A 13,498-nucleotide genomic window follows, 5' to 3' on the forward strand; every position below is an offset into this window, starting at 1 on the left:
TATCTTTTTTTCGATGGATTCGGATTTTTGATCCTCAAAATATACCACAATCTGGGAAAGAAAGTCAGGAAAGCTGTCCAAAGTTTGAACCCCTTAATGTTAATTTTACTTTTTTGCGTATTTTTCCATATCTCGAGAACTTTTCAAGTGAATTTAGAAATTTTTACGCACAATTTTAAAATTTGTTTATCCTAAGATAATTCCATGCTAAAAATAACTTTTAGTAAGTATTTATTATTTTTAATAATTTTATTTATTAATAGTTGAACAAATTTTGAATTGTAAGGTATATAATTTTCCCCATCATTAAAAAGAACGTAATTTTACGATTCCAAAGTGCAAAATTAGAGCAAAATCGGTCGATTAGTTTCTGAGAAATTGAATTTTAAATGTATGATTTCTCAGGAACTGTTTGACTGATTTCATTCGAAATTTGTATTTTGAAAACAATTTGTAAATAAAATAGTTAAAAACAATAAATATTTACTAAAATGTATTTTTTTTTTCGTTGAATTATCTCGGTATTAGTAAATTATTGTGTGTAAACATTTATTCAATTAATATAATTGTGTATAAACATTTTCCATTTCGCTTAAAAACTTTTAGAAGTATGCGAAATACGCAAAAAATAAAATTAACATTAAGGGGTCCAAACTTCGGACCGCTCTTCTGACTAAACTATTTGGACAATCTCTCCCAGATTGCTGCTACCCCTATATTTTCAGGGTCAGAAATCCAAATGAGGTGAAAAATAAGCATGTTTATCCAGAGAAAGTGAGTTTTTGTGTCTAATTTGGCAAGTTAAAATATCGTCAGAACTAATTAATTAGCATATTGAAGTTACTCCATCGAAACATTAGGATTGATTCCGAGAACGTGAAGATGCATTCATTAGATAAAAAGTTATTCAGAGTGGTCCGTTTTTCTCTCTTTTTTTCTTTCATTCTTCTTTTTTTCTTTTTTTTTATTGCATACTGTACATTAACAAGAAAATTAAGAGCAAAGCATCGCAAAAATTACTTCAGTGTCAAATTATATTTCCTATTTTAAAATTAATTTTGCTTTAAATCAAATTTGTTACCTGTTTTTCATTGCTATATCTTATTGAGCTTTGATTCTCGTCTTTAATAATTATAGTCTGCGGGTGATACGGAGAATCCAACATTAGGGATTTTCTTCCTTTCAAAAAAGCCGAGCAGGGAAAACATGTATCGGGAGAAAAGGGATTTTTATGTTTGAGCGTTGTCCAGGTACTACTGTTCAATCGCTTGTGTGTTTCGGTCGATGATACAAGTGGATGGTCTGTTTCCGCTAAAACTTCGTTTTTTAGTTGTTTTAGAGAACACTTCCTACATTATATTCTTATGATAGATAGTCAGTTGGATTGTCACGTGGATTGAGTGACCTTTTCGAACATCGACTTTTAAAACCGAATACTTTTGTTGTGAAAAAATGATAAACTTGCAGTATATTTTACAATGTGAAAAGTTTATCGTTCCGTGTGAATAATATTCATTGGTAAGTGCTTTTTTTGTTCCTTAATATGAACTCCAATTTTCAGGTATAAAAACAGTTTTATAAATCCGTTGTTTTTATTTTGTGTTAACATTATATTACATGTTCAGAAAATTATTTCCTCGATTTGAAATATATACGACAGCTGTATATAAGTTTTATTTATTTGAATTTTATTTGATGAAAAAACTAAATTGAAATAACAATAATAAAACATTTTATTGTTTTTTCGCATAAGACTTCACAATGAAAATTAAGACCTTTTTTTTCTATTTTTACTAACTCTTTGATTCATTAAAATATTTATGATCTAGATATTTTTAACAATACAAGAGATAAATGAAGGATTATTCAGGAGTAATAAGAATTTCACTAAAATGAATAAATTATTATTATTATTATTCATTTTTTTTTAATTGAGAAGAAATTGTTTGAATTGTTTTTGCAATTACAGATGTATATAATTTGTTCACAAAGTTATTAAACAAATTCTTATGTAATATAATTCGCATATATGGTTCTTAGAAAAATTTGATAAAGGTAGAAAGTTAACGTTGATGCTAGTTGAAATTTCATTTTTTAAAATTCCACTTTAATGTTTGGAGATCAATGTTCAGCAGGGAAGAAATTTCATACATATATATTTTCTTTATAAAATAAGAATGTAAAATAGTCATAAATGCATGATTATCTTTTTCTCGTTAAAACAATGAAACTTTTCTGTAGCTCATTACATATAAGATTTTTAAATTAGATAGAGCTGAAATTTTAATACTTTTAGTATTTTCATGTAGTATTTTTAGTATCCGGCTCGCACTGATCACAGTGCTGTTGTTGGCAGACCGATCATGGCTTAGAGTCCCCTTGTCTTGAGGCTAACAGTGGGAGGTTTCCGCGGTATGTAACGCATGTAACGCAAATGCGGGTGTAACGCAAATGCGGTTAGCTCCATCAATAATTCTTCCATGAGACAAATTTCTCCAAATACTTAATCCAGGGGTTCCCTTGTCTTCTGTATTAGGTTCAAAATTATAAGGCTACGAAGTTGAACATTGGTTGTGTCGTAAACCCAAAATTTGGGTCTGCTGTTCAGTGACCTTTATAAAATAAAATATATCTTGTGCTTATTGAAATCACATTTTCACTCAAAATGATTGGCTTATTCATCTGTTCGTGTAATTTGACCTTGTCCAACATGGGTGGATTAGGTATCTCTATTGCAGCTTCTTTAAAATAAAAATATGTGCATCGTAAAATAAAACTATACCATTAATATATAATAATAAGTACTATTAATATAATACTATTAATATAAGTTTCCCTGTTTAAAATTTCAATTTAGACAATCTGAATTTTTATGCTTAAGGGGGAAATAACTTATGTTATATAACATACTCTGTAAAAACTGGCAATAACTTATGTTTGTTTTGTTCTGCAGTTCCTAAGAGAAAGTGAAGAATTTTTATAAAAAAATATTTTAATCAAAAAATTATTTCTAAAAATCCTATAAGGCTCACTTTTGTAACTAGATAACTCGAATAATTATTGTTTTGTTATAATAACATCACTAAATAAGAAGGTATCATAAAAACCTTCCAAACGTTAGAATAATTGTATCGTTTTCCTTTTATAGTTTAAGAAATTATATATCAATGTTTTTTGAGATTGTTCTTTTACTTTTGGTAGAACTGAAGTATGGAGCGAGTATTATTTCTATTTCAGATTGCAAACAAAAAAAAAAAGACTAATTCATAAACATCGGTGATGAAAGTAAAGACTAAAGGCACTATCAGCTGTAATAATTATGATAAATAATCAATTATGAAATAATTATCGTAAACTTTTTTTTTTATTTTATATGTGTTTTGACTATTTTATTTTACTTCTAAAAATTATAGAGAATAAATCATGTGGATCCGTCACGTGTCTATCCAGATTACGAAAAGTTCAACGGCTCATGGAATTAAAACTTAACGTGAAGTCTGTAAGATATTAATTATAAAGCTTCAAACTGATTAAATCAGCAAATTAAAAAGAATAAATAAATACTGGAATTTCAAATTTTCCTTTCTGTTATTTAATATTTAGTCTCAAAAATAAGCTGTTTATCAAGGTACTGTGATGAAAATATTACGTATCGGAGTATATTTGAAAATATCTGTTCTACCGATATAAAAAAAACTCTATTTAAATCACATACTAATTTCCGAAAAAAAAGTGGTTTTCCTCTCCGTGTAACGCTAATGCTGGTTAGTTTCATCAAAAAATCATCCACGAAATTTCTCCCAATACCTGTTCTAGAAGTTCCCTTGCCGTCTGGATTATGTTCAAAATTACAAGGCTACGGAGCTGAACATTGATAGTCGCGAACCCAAAAATTGGGTTGGCTGTTCAACGACGGTTATAAAATAAATACGTATTATCAACATTAATTAAGTATCATTGTCGTCAATAATAGTATGACGATTTTTAACGGTTTCTCTAAACAAGTAAGAACCTCTACTCCTTTAATTTTGACATTTAGTACACAGCCCATTTCTTTTATTTCAATTAGTAATTATTACCAAAATTAATTATCATTAGCAAATTTTTTCCGTTTTTCCTAAGGGAATTAATACTATACTTCTTTTAATATTGCTGATATATGAAATTATCTGATACAGCGAATAAAACAATATATATATTAAAGTACGGTGAACTGATCGTGAAGTCAAGACTGCGGTCAGTGAGCCGGTGGGTGACCATTTTGATCAGCCTGCTGTAGGACCGAACATGTTGCTTATCGATTCTTTGCTAAACTGTTCTACCGTAAAGTGTTCGAATTCGCTCGCAAGTCGTAGGGCTACAAAAACAGGGGAGCTATCCCCTCCACAGAGGATCAAAGTTGCAATGGCAGGTCAAATTATATTTTGGTCGAATAGTTGCTGAAAAAATCTGTTAAATTATCGAAGTTAAGTTTACAATAAAATATAAAAATCCAAAAAAAGTAGTTTTTTTTTTCATTTATATACAAAAATTTATGAATACCTGATTTTGTAAATTAAAGAAGTTTCATTGGTGATTTTTTTTCTGAGATCTAAACAACTACAAATAAGTTCAAATTTGAAAAAAATTATTGTTTGGAAGACAGTCGTGTTTGGAAGATTTTACCTTTAACGGAGAAAAAGACACCGGTGTTCCATGCCCTATTTCATAACCAGAAACTATTGAACTGCTAAATATTATATTTTTCTTTTATTTTGATCTGAATTAATGCAAAATAATGAAAAAAGTACTTAAAATATATTTTACAAAAATTCAGCGTCAAAGGATTAAAATTTAAGGAAATTTTGAATTAGGTTTGTTTTTGATAAATGTTATATTAAATTTAAATCTACCTGATAATTTCAATCGTTATTTTTTCAACCAGTGCTTATTTTAATGAAAAAAGTACTTAAAATATATTTTATTAAAGACTCAGCTTCAAAGGATTAAAATTTAATGAAATTTTGAATGAAGTTTGTTTCTGATAAATGTTATATTAAATTTAAATCTACATAACAATTTTAATTTTGTTATTTTTTCAACCAGTGCTTATTTTTCAATTTAGAAATATTTAAATCTTTGTTAATCTGAACTTTTCCCCCTTCTCTTTTGAGTTCGAATTAAAGAGTCTACTTCATTTTAATCACTACAACCTCGAATTTTGAAAATACCTTATAAAAGCTCTGAGGGTTGCACATTATTAAACTACTTTCGCGGTTACGATGTACTAGTTACAGTTACTTCATTTTACTCAGAAAGGAATTGGGTGGAGACATTTATGGCCTATAAATTCCAAAAATGCATTATACTTATTAAAATGGTGATACATGAAATACCATCCTCATTTTTCCTAAACGATCATTATGGAAAGTTAATGTTTAGGATTCACTACAAATTTACATTTTTGTAACGAAAATTGTGAAAGAAGTTCTAAATCAATTGTTTTTGTAGAATTTAATGTTAAATTCCTTTTCATCTTTAGATATGAAATGGTTTGTTCTATGAAAATATCGAATTTAAATATATGCTATGAATATGTATTTAGTTTTTAAAAAAAGAGTTTTATGAAAAAGGCCTTTTTTTGCCATTGCTAAAGCTAAAAATGATTTGCCATCAATTTCAATAAAATTTAATAGATGAAACAAAAAATAATTCATTTTAACTGATCTAAGTCATTTATTTAATCTATATGTTACCGATAAAGTATGAAACGCCGGCATTATATAGAATACCTTGGCATTCTATATAATGCTGGGCGTTTTTCGGCAAAGTATGAAATATGAGAAGTATTACATACTTTCCCTAGGCATTGTATAAAATGCCTAGGCATTCTAATCCCCTGTATATCCTACACTGATGTTTTTTAAGGTTCAGTACCACTGCCCGGTATACATTTGCCCGGTATACCCTACACTGAGGTTTTTTTTAAAGTCAAGTGCCACTGCCCGGTATATCCTACACTGATGTTTTTTTAAGGTTCAGTGCCACTGCCCGGTATACATTTGCCCGGTATGCCCTACACCAGTGTTTCCCAAAGTGTGGTACGCGTACCCCCAGGGGTACGGAAACAGTTTAGCGAGGGTACGTGTTCTTATGCGAAATATCTTGCAACATATGAAAATTTCGAAAATTTTTATTTCAAAACAAAACCAGCCATGAAAATTAACGATTACATATTTTTCTATTGGCTATTTTTTGCAGAGTTAACAATTAATAATTAGTGGTGTCAACAGCCAGTTGTGATTTTTAACTTTTGTGCATATTTTATAGTAAAAAATACATTCATTTTTTTTATTAGGGGTACACAGCGTTACGAAAAATTTAGAAAGGGTACACAAAATTCATAAGTTTGGGAAACACTGCCCTACACTGATATTTTTTAAGGTCAAGCGCCATTGCCCGGTTTATATTTGCCCGATACTCCAAACACTGGTGTTTCTTCTAATCTATCGTCAGTAAGTATTAAACTATTGAATAAATGTAATTATATCCACGAATAAATTAATATCAAATCGGATGTAATAAATATTTCGAACATTCACCAAAGCGACTATGTGATTGTCAACATTCACCGATGAAAGTCAACTACCACCGATTTCGGTCATTCACAGTAACATGCACATCATTTACATAATAACCTCATCAGGACGTTTATTTCATACTTTGCCTAAATATCATTTGGCATTCTATAGAATGCCTAGGCAATGAGTGAAATATAAATCATTTCATACTTTGCCGGCTAGTTTTAGGCATTATATACAATGTCTAGGCATTCTATATAATGCCGTATTTCATACTTTGCCGGTGACATATACATAACAAATCATTTATTTCATCTGAATACAATAAATCACTTGCTTCATCTACATAACTAATTATTTTAATATAATATTGTATATCATTTATTTTCATCTGAACATCGAAACATAATTCAAGTAGAAAAATATTAAAAATTGATATGAACAATAATTGTTCATGCATTTTTCAGAGTAAATGCTGAATTTTCCAAAAATAGTTTGAATTTAAATATGCTAATTATTAAAGCAATTAATTAAATACTTTAATAGGGTTCAAATTTTAAATAATTCGCAATTTAGCATTTGAATCAATTCAATGTCTTAAAATGAATAATTTACTGCATAAATCTGTTTTTTTTTAATACTTAGATTGAATTAATTAAATAAAAAAATTAAGTTCATTAAAAGATTTCTAATATTGCGAGTTAAAAGTTATATTGAGGAATTAGAAAGTAAACTAATTTTAACTTATCAATTTAATTGCTAAAATATACAAATATGCACAAAAATATACTTACACTAAAATATACTTTTAATACTTTTAAAAAAACTTTAGCTAACTGTTCGAAGAAAAATGTAAATATTTTTACCACAAATAAAAATAAATTAAGAAATAAATGTGAAAAAAATTGAAGTATACTTTTTCAAACCGAAGAAAAAAAATTTAAAATTATAAATACCTCATGTCTTTTTTTAAAAAAATGGAGAATACCATGTTTCGAAATAAAATATTTTTAATTAATGATTTCGATTTAAAATTAATATTTTTCTCAATGTGACTTTTATCCCCCCCCCAAAAAAAACTGAGTTTCTTTTAAAATATTTAATATATAAAAATAAACAAAAAAAGAAATTGAGTTTTTACAAGAATTCATCAATTTTTCCTTTCGATGCATTGACAGTTATTTATTAAGGGTTTCGTCATCTCTATCAGGACGTTTGTTTATTGCTCATAGTTGCCTAGCAACGGACTCGCTACACCGTTTGTCTGTTACTAGAATTATGATTGGATGCATTTACCTGGAATATATTGATAGCCAAAGTAAAGCATGAATATGGAAATTTTATATTTTTTTATTATAACGTGTTTTTAAAAGCTTTAGATAAATCCGGAAGTATTTTGCTGTTTTCTTTTTGTATGTTTTTAATGCTATAAAGCATAGTTAGTAAACAGTAGCTGATTGTCGTAAACAAATATATTTTTCTTTAGAAATAATATAACTTTTGAAAAAAAAAATATCTTTTACGTTTAGACTTATAAATGATTTGATCTTATGCTTTGCAATAGAAATAAACTAATAGTTTCCTTAAGTTGGAATTCGTCATTCTCACATGAAGAGATTTCCGATCAGATTCAAACAATTTATAAGATTAAATGTGTTTTAAATGTTACCTTGTAACAGAATTTACGAAGTGAATCTGCAGCACTATATTATTCATAAATCCAAATTTGTCCTAACACAATAATCTTATTCATAAATCCAAATTTGTCTGAGATCTCAATGCAGTCAGAGATTATAATTGTGAAAAGTTTTAGGCTAACATACATTTTATAAGATTAAATGTTTTTAAAATGTTTCGGATGATCCCTGTAGCAGAATTTAAGGAGTAAATTTGCAGCATAAATCCAAATTTATATGCGACCTCAACGAAGTTGAAGATTGTCATGATAAAAAGTCAGCTTAAACTAATATATATTTTAAACTAATACATATTTTATAAGATTAAATTATTTTAAAATGGTATGGATGATCCCTGTAGCAGAATTTACGTAGGGAATTTGCAGCAGTATATTAATAAATTCAAATTTGTCTGCTATCTCACTGCAGTCAGAGATTATTATTGTAAAAATTTAGCTTTAACTAATATACATTTTGTTTGATTAAATGTTTTTAAAAAGTTCTGGATTGCAGAATTTGCGGAGTGAATCTGTAGCACTCTCTTCATAAATCCAAATTTGTCTGCTACCTTAATGCAGTCAGATGGAGATTTTAGTAAAAAATCAACTTAAACTTATATACATGTTGCCAAATTTCCAAATATAAGGTCCTTACAAATTATACATATAAACCTCATATTATTTAAATTTAAATTCGATTTTATACAGTGATACAGGAAAAAATGGAATAAATCTCTTTACAGTTAAGTCTATAATTAAGTGAAGGGGGAAAAAATACTACTTTTTGTTCTCTATGTTCTTTTCATTCAACTTTTTTAATTTTTATTTGAAGCAAATTTATAGATGTATTTTAGAAAGGAGTCTCACCAATTTTCTCACATTTGTCTGCTTGCTTTTTAAATATGAAGAGAAAACTTAAATGAAAAATAACTTGCAGAGGTTATAATTAACTGCAGTGCAAGCTGCTATGCTGAAAGGCTTCTGCTACCAGGCTAACATAAAAAAATCTTAAAAATAAAATATTGTTTTTTAAAAGAAAATCGAAAAAGCTTTCAAACACTGTGCTAACTGTATCTAGCAGAGGAAAGTAATCGAATGTTGAGTTCAATGACGCAACAGCCGAAATGAACCCTTCAGGAAATTTGCCTCTTTTAAGAAACGTAATTTCTACGACGCCAAAAATATCTCTTTTTTTTCCTTTTTCTTTTTTTTTCACGTTTAACTAATTCGTAACATCGTTTAATTTCGTTATTTGCAATACTGCATTGTTCAAATTTTGCGCAGCATAGATGATTTCGGAATTTGCCCCATTTAACTGTACTTCCAAACCTAATGTAGAGATAATCCTCTATACTACGGCTAACTTTAACGTCACTGAGCAATAAATGCAACAAAATCATAACCTGGTGTCATAAACTAAGTCTGACTTAAAGAATCACTTGATGCCTTGGAGTCGTGGAGCCCGTGTTTACCAATACAAAGTAAACCAACCTGTAATATATTAAACTGAGTCAAGTGGAACTTTGTTTTAGGAATAAAAATATAAGACAAATAATAATGTTTTGTTCTTAAAATTCAGATTCAAATAAAATTTTTAGGAGTCTTGTCGAAACTACCTACCCCGGCTATTCCAGTTTCTTCATTATTTCTCTTTTTTTACTCTAACTATTAAGTCAAGTTTGAAAACTGATAATCTTCATAAGTTAAAATTTTCATTTTCTTAAAATTAGTCTATATTCTGCTTAAAATTAGTTACAGACAAGGTTGTTTTTTTCCTTCTTTCTTTTTTTTTTTTTATACGGCGGGTTTTTCTTTTTCTTTCGTAAATGGAACAGTTCGGTTTCATACAGATAATTCTGTGTTGATGCTAAGCAGAAAAAATCCAGAAAAGGTAGGTCCGGTGATCAAGAGCGTCAATAAACCGAAACACCGACTCCTGCCGCAAGTGAAGTGTTTTGCACCTTGCAAGACGGTTTAATTCTGATGCGTACTTGCATTTTTTACAAATCTTGCAAGTTTGTCCCACTAGTTGTGAAACACCTTGGCGAATTTCGTCTTAAAGTTTCAGGGAACCGTGGTTGCTCAGGGGATAGAGCTCTCGCCTCCCAATGAGGTGCCCCGGGTTCAAATCCCGGCGATGGCTGGCTGATACGAATTACTCTCCCGGCTCACACCAACTACAGTGCTAAAGTAAAATATCCTCAGCGGTAGACGATCATGTCTTAGAGGCCGCCTGCCGTCAGGCTACCCGTGGGAGGTTTTCGTGGTTTTCCTCTCTATGTAGCGCAAATGCGGGTTAGTTCCATCAAAAACTCCACGAAGGTGAAATTTCTCCCAATGCTTAACCCAGGAGTTCCATTGTCTTCTGGATTTTGTTCAAAATTACGGCTACGGAGTTTAAGATAGGTAGTCGTAAACTCAAAATTTTGTCGGCTATTCAACGACGCGGTAATAAAAAGTAAAAACGTTTCAGGAAAAAAATTTTCATATGCGTCAACTTTCCAAAAAAAAAAGTACACATTGGAGTGAGTCTAAAAAAACCCATTTATCCTTGGGCACAACGGCGCATAATGTTGGTTTATGTATAGTGTGTCCGAAAAGTGCTTTTTTAACTGATCTCAGCGCAAAAGAACACCGACTGTATTTCTTAGTAATACATTATATCACATTTTTAAACTAATGGAAGTTATTCCATTTTGAAAAAAAATATACTATTACTAGTTCTGAGACGTTATATTTACAGCACTGTTTACATTATTGCTTTAAAAACTATTTGACTAGACAAATTCAACAAATGTCTTAGTAGACTATCAAAAAGATATCAAGTTTGCGTGACTTGGTCCGAAATCGCGTGATTCAAGTCCGTTGTCTAGAGTAACGGAAAGAGAGGGGGGAAATGGGGATGGTTAGTAGCCTTCCAGCAACAAAAGAACTTGAACTTGGAATGGAGTCTTTTTATTTAATATTTAAGCCTTATTTTTCTTTTTTTAAAAACCGGGCTTCAGTTAAATGATTTTCTTTTCATTAGGGAAAATCGAAGAAATTTATTGCAACAAAAGATAATAAATAGACCTTTTTTTCCTTGATGGAACTGGCTATAATGCTTTACCGTATCTAGGAAGCACAGCATTTAATTGCTGACTAGAATTATAATGTAAGGTAAGAAAAGACGTGAGTATTTTAAGAAAATATTTTCCGGGTATTTCTGGAAGTTCATTAACCGTAAGATATTATAACTATATGTTATGAATAAGTGAAATGTGAATTTTTTCAACGATGTTATAGTAAAGAATGTTGGGACTGGTTTTTTAGATGTTAACCAATTTTAGCAATACCTTCAATGACAATACTTAAGTAACGCTTTTTGAATTTGAGGAGCTCGTATCAAACATCTCACACAGGAGCTCGCACAGTGGTAGGTTTAGTCTTTGTCAACCACGGCTTCTGCCAAGGTTTATTTTTACTAAACGCTAAGTGCTCAATCGGATTGCCCTTTCTCTCATAGTGTCTTAGTGGTTCATAATCCATTTTGATGTAATATTGTCGCCAGCCAGTCACAGAATTGGTAGTAAAGCGTTTGTCTTGGTGTAAGACCAAAGTTTGTTTATCCTTACTAAAAGCTACGTACTCAATCGGATTGCCCTTTCTCTCATCGTGTCTTAGTGGTTCATAATCCATTTTGATGTAATATGGTCGCCAGCCAGTCACAGAATTGGTAGTAAAACGTTTGCTTTGGCTTAAGGGCAAGGTTTGTTTATCCTTACTAAAAGCTAAGTGTTCAATTGGATTGCCCTTTCTCCCATCATGTCTTAGTGATTCATAATCCATTTTGATGTAATATGGCTGGCAGTCACAGAATTGGTAGTAAAACGTTTGTCTTGGCGTAAGGCCAAGGTTTGTTTATCCTTACTGAAAGCTAAGTGCTCAATCGGATTGCCCTTTCTCCTATCGTGTCTTAGTGGTTCGAAAATCCATTTTGATGAAATATGGCCATCAGTCACAGAATTGGTAGTAAAACGTTGGCCTTGGCTTAAGGGCAAGGTTTGTTTATCCTTACTAAAAGCTAAGTGCTCAATTGGGTTGCCCTTTCTTTCATCGTGTCTTAGTGGCTCATAATCCATTTTGAAGTAATATGGCTGCCCGTCAGTCACAAAATTGGCCATCCGACCAGCCATCACTGGGGTTCGAACCTGTCTATCATCATGGTGAGGAGAGAATTCTATCCCCCGAGCTACCACGACTGAAAAAATACATTTAGCAATAACAGCAACAGTTTTGCGAAAACATAATCAGAACGATTGGCAGAAGACGTAGGAAAAAATTCGGCTATGGGCCATCAGGGCTAAAGATAATAGAAAGGCTGGTTCACTCCTTTGAAGAAACTCTCGCCGCGCCAATCCTCCGATTTTTTCTAGTGACGTCACTTTGGCGCAAAGCTCGCACTTTTACTTCAAGAACAGAGCATTCGGCCTTACTAGCTCTAACTAATATTGGAGCATTTCTTTTTGCGAGATATTCTAAGACATTTGTTATTTTCTATAATGACTTTCTTCAGTTTTTGCAGTGAATTTACAAGAATTTAAAACTATTATCGAAATGCCAGTTTGCACGATTGCAACTTGCATAAATTCTGATAGAAAAACAAAAGGAAAAAATATAATTTTCCGCGCGTTCCCTAAAGTAAATGAACAGCTATGTAAAGAATGGATTCCGAAATGACACAGTTAATATAAAACAGCAATACATTTATTCTGTCGTTAAGAACTTTTATAAAAATTCGTTAAATAGAAACCGCCTTTTTACTTCAAAAAGAATGGCAGGTGAAAAAAATTAAAAAATGGATAAAGTCAAAGAGAATTAAAATGTAAATAAAAAGTATAAATAAAATATATAGTATATAGTTGAAATTCTCCTAATTTCGTAACATATTTTTTAATGTAGTTATTCTAAATATTTATGATTTTCTTTTAAAAATTATATTCTCTTAAATTTAAATATCTATAAATTATATCATCGTAAATCATCTATAAACAATTGTAAAATTTCTAATGTCATTATGAACCTAAATTATTATTTTGTTTCAGTAATTAGCGTTTAAGGTTGATGTTTCCTAATGATTAAGTATGAACAAATTGTTATTAACGGCATATTTTAAAATCAGAGATTCTAAATTTAGTTCAACTTATTGTTATAAAAGAATATGTAGATAAAAAAGTTAAAGTTAAAACTTAATTAAACTTAATAGTTAAAGTTAAAACTTAGT

General features: G+C 30.1%; 1 protein-coding gene across 1 annotated transcript in view; it reads left to right on the top strand.

The window, feature by feature from the left end:
* The first annotated feature begins 1,241 nt into the window (after positions 1–1,241).
* The window catches only part of LOC107442948 (uncharacterized), a 39,201-nt gene continuing 26,944 nt past the window's right edge, over positions 1,242–13,498 (top strand). The window contains exon 1 of the mRNA XM_043046327.3: positions 1,242–1,518. The gene's annotated coding sequence lies outside the window, so the exon portion shown is untranslated. The remainder of the gene's footprint in view (positions 1,519–13,498) is intronic.

Source organism: Parasteatoda tepidariorum, chromosome 10, assembly GCF_982258835.1.
Source record: "Parasteatoda tepidariorum strain Cologne lab strain chromosome 10, Ptep-v5.0, whole genome shotgun sequence".
NCBI lineage: Eukaryota > Metazoa > Arthropoda > Arachnida > Araneae > Theridiidae > Parasteatoda > Parasteatoda tepidariorum.